We start from the raw sequence: 4046 nt of genomic DNA, 5'->3' as shown, positions 1-4046 counted from the left end.
TATAAGTATATAAACAATTGACAAAAAAAGTGCAAAGAAATAAATGAAGAACTAGATGAAGGTAAAATTTTCTTATGGTAAGAAAGGTGAAACAAGATCTTAAAGTTGAGGGGGGAAAAAAAAAGTCTCTCACAGCATAAAGCCAGAGTCCAAGACATCAGGATCCTTGCTGTCACCTTTGTCCCAACCAAGCACAGAGATAAGTGCAGTAAAGAGCAGACATGAGTCAGAGTCGTGTCTCATTCCCCAGCTGCCTTTACTTCTTGCCCCTCTACCTGCCTTGCTCGTCTCAGCTAAGTATTTCTCTGACAAAAGAACGACCTCACCCATCAATAGTTAATCAGGCAGAAACCTATGAGATTGGAGCTTCCGGTACCCTCAGGAATCAGGGATGTGATAAAGGTACAGTGTAGAGAGTAAGCAAGATGGAAAGAAAGGGCTTGCTTATTCTTTCTCCATTTCTTTCTGCTTCAACTCACACATCCATGTCACCCCTCACACTGGAGGGACATGGGTATGGAGAGATGCATTGACCAGCTCCAAAGTAAAGGCATCAAATACCACCGGAATAGGACGATGACTAATTGGAATAAGGCGGGAGCATTTGTCATCTAGTTTCATTGAAGGAAAAAATTTTTAAAATTATCCCATTTGTACTAGTCAGGGTCCCTCTACAGAAACTGTGTGTGTGTGTATGTGTGTGTGTGTGTGAGAGAGAGAGAGAGAGAGAGAGAGAGAGAGAGAGAGAGAGAGAGAGAGAGAGATCTTGTCCACAGAAGTAAAGTCAGAGGACATGTCTGTCTCGTATCTTACATGAGAAGAAGCAAAAGTAAGGGGAGAATATTTAAGCACCCACTGAGGTCTTTCCTACCTTATTAACTAACCAGCTGCCTGGGCCAGCATTTTAATCCTGTTTTGGGGAAATAGAACACAAATAGACAAAGCAAACTGAGCTGTTAATTTTACTAAGTGTGTTCCAGAAAATCATGGAAGTCTTTATGTAACCTTTTTATTTTAGGAAGGTGAATCTGTCTGTAAACCTTCTCAATTTACACTTACTGAAACAATCATTTTTACCAATATACTTCTTGATTTTTTTTTCTAAAAAGGAAGAAGAATCCCTCCTTTTTTTAAAATTTGTCTGAGATAGGGCTTCAATATGTATTCTAATCTGCCTTTTAAATAAGAGCAATCCTCCTGCATCAACAATCCAAGAGCTGTGGTTACATAAGCCACCAGACCAGCCTAGAAGTGTTTATCATTTTGTTCTTGAATTCCACAATTGATCTATTACTGGTGAAATGTACATTTATATCTGAAAGAAAAAATACAGAGTAAAGTTGCATCAGGGTGCTGCGCTTGGAACATGATTTGCATCTTCTAAAACTGTTGTCAGGGCTTGATACCCTGGGGAATTGAATGGAGATGTAAGCTTATTGTGGCATTTAGAGGTAGGGTACTAGGGGGTGCATGAGATTCGATGGGGTCATTGGAAAGGGGCTCCATGGTTAAATCCTGATGGCCTTATAGGAAGGAGAGGCTAAGGTGCAATTTGGTGGTGGTAGAAAACTTGTCAAGTATACATGATTGATTCAACCTTTCACTCATGGGCATTTCCTGTCTCACCAGAAGGTGACCTGTATTGGCCTCAAGACTGTAGAAGGGAATGTCACCACCAGTTTGGGTTCCCTGACCTTAGCCCTTAGCACTGTGAGCCAAAATAAACCTCTTTTCATTAAAACTCACTCAATTGGTCATTCTGTATAATGAGTAACAAAGCCCTAAATGATCTGTCCTGTCACCCTCTGACCTTGTCTCCCAATGTTCATACCTCAGTCATTCCACACTTTTCTCACACAGACAACATACATGTGACACACAGACACACCTGTGACACACAGACACCATACCTGTGACACACAGACACCATACCTGTGACACAGACATCACACCTGTGACACACAGACACCACACCTGTGCCACACAGACACCACACCTGTGCCACACAGATACCACACCTGTGCCACACAGATACCACACCTGTGTCACAAAGATACCATCCATGTGTCACACAGATACCACACCTGTGTCACAAAGATACCATCCATGTGTCACACAGACATCACACCTGTGTTACACAGACAGCTTGGTTTTCCTCTAAAGCTCCCATGACTCTCCTGTTTGGGGACCTTCTGTGCACTGAACTGTCCAAAATGTATGTGTTCAAGCTTTAATCCCAGTATGACTGCATTTGAAGGAAGAATTTATAAGATCAAATTTAAAAGAGGTCATAAGGATAGAGATCTGTTTTAATATTGGTGTCCATATAAGAATTCTCTCATTAACTCATTATGTCTGCCAGGTAGCAGGACAGCAGCCATCCCTAAGCCAGAAACAGAGTTTTCCAAGAGCCAATCCTACCACGACCTTCACCCTTCACCCAGTCTACAGAATTATAAGAAAATTAACATGTTTAATTTAAAGACAGAGACACAAAGCATATGACTGTTTATAGCTTCAGGTGACAGATTTAGGTAACCTGAAGTGGAACATTGTCAAAACAAACATGCATTCATCAAGGTGGTTCTGCAGCTGAGAAATGCGTACACCCCAGGGATGGAGGTCCATGCTTAGAGGATAGAAGTTCTGAGTTCATTTTTTTTTTCCTGCCAATAAGCTTCTTTTACAAATCTATGTCCTATTCTTGTATGGCAACTCTCCAGTGGCTATCAAGAACAACATAAAATTCAAAATGTTAGCTCATTACTTGCTAGATTGTGCATGCACAGATCCCGAGATCCTTTTGTGACTTAATTGTGCCTGGAGAGTTACTCTTTACTTGGGCAGCCCTTTCGCCATGTTCTTCATCTTGCTCTCTCACTTCATACAAACCTTCTTTATCATCACCTGATAAAGAAAGGATTCACACATACATATATACACACACGCACATGCACATACATGTGAAAACACACAAGTACATACACATTATGCACTCACATGTACATTTTCATTTTTAATTTTGTTTTCCATCTGTTCAGAGCACTGAAGAGTACTTGAAATCATATTATGTTTTTATTGATTATCTATCATAATTTTTATGCTTTATCTTGCTTTGTTTCCTGTCAGAGCACTTAAGGCTCCTTGAAATCATATTATGCTTTTATTATATTTATATTAGAACTAGACTCCAGAAAGCATTAAAGCTTTTTGTTGTTTTCGCTCAGGTATTTCCCATGTCCTGAACCATGGCCAGTGTATACAACTAGTTTAAAATGAAAGGTTCTAATAATTATCCGAGTTCACTCTGATGACCAACATTATCTTATATTAAACAAATTTCAAAATAAGAAGGTACAATGCAAATTATATCCTGAATATGATTCCAGAGTGATTACAGGTTTGCTTATTCTAAAACAGCAGTTCCTTTCCCCTACTCTTAATGAGTTGGCCTTGTACTCAAAGCTACAATTAACTTCTGCCTTTGGAACGATAAAGGGGGAAGAACAAAGGCCTAGAGAGGCTCTTTTCCAGACTCTTCCTTCCTTAAACCTTCCCAAAGTCCTATTGTGCCAAGCATACAAAGACATCAGGAAGGCAGAAACCAGAAAGGAAGGGCAGGAGGAAGTGCCATGTTTCAGTGGCAGAAGAAAGAACCTCTTTATCCCACATCAATCCTCATGGCCCAACAGGTTGAAGCAGATTGTAGAGACAATTGCAGAGTAGGAAATCCATGGACCATGGAGGAGCATTGTTCCTACCCAACTAGCTAGTTTTGTGAGGACATGCTTGGCAAATGCAAGCCTGGCTTACTTGGAAAAAAGCCAAAGGGCCAAACACGGCTATTCATCTTCACTGTAGTTTTCTACCTTCCTATAACAAATGAGAGCTGTTCCAAACTATTGGTACCCGGTTTACAGTTAGTACTTGTAGCCTCTGTCACTTCCAGCTGACTTAGTGTTACTATATTCCTTCTAATGCAAATGATTTCCTCTTCTATAATTTTTTACCCATTGTCTTAGTCAGGGTTTCTATTCCTGCACAAA

This window comes from Mus pahari, chromosome 9 (assembly GCF_900095145.1).
Source record: "Mus pahari chromosome 9, PAHARI_EIJ_v1.1, whole genome shotgun sequence".
Lineage (NCBI taxonomy): Eukaryota > Metazoa > Chordata > Mammalia > Rodentia > Muridae > Mus > Mus pahari.
Note: the sequence above shows the minus strand (reverse complement) of the source record.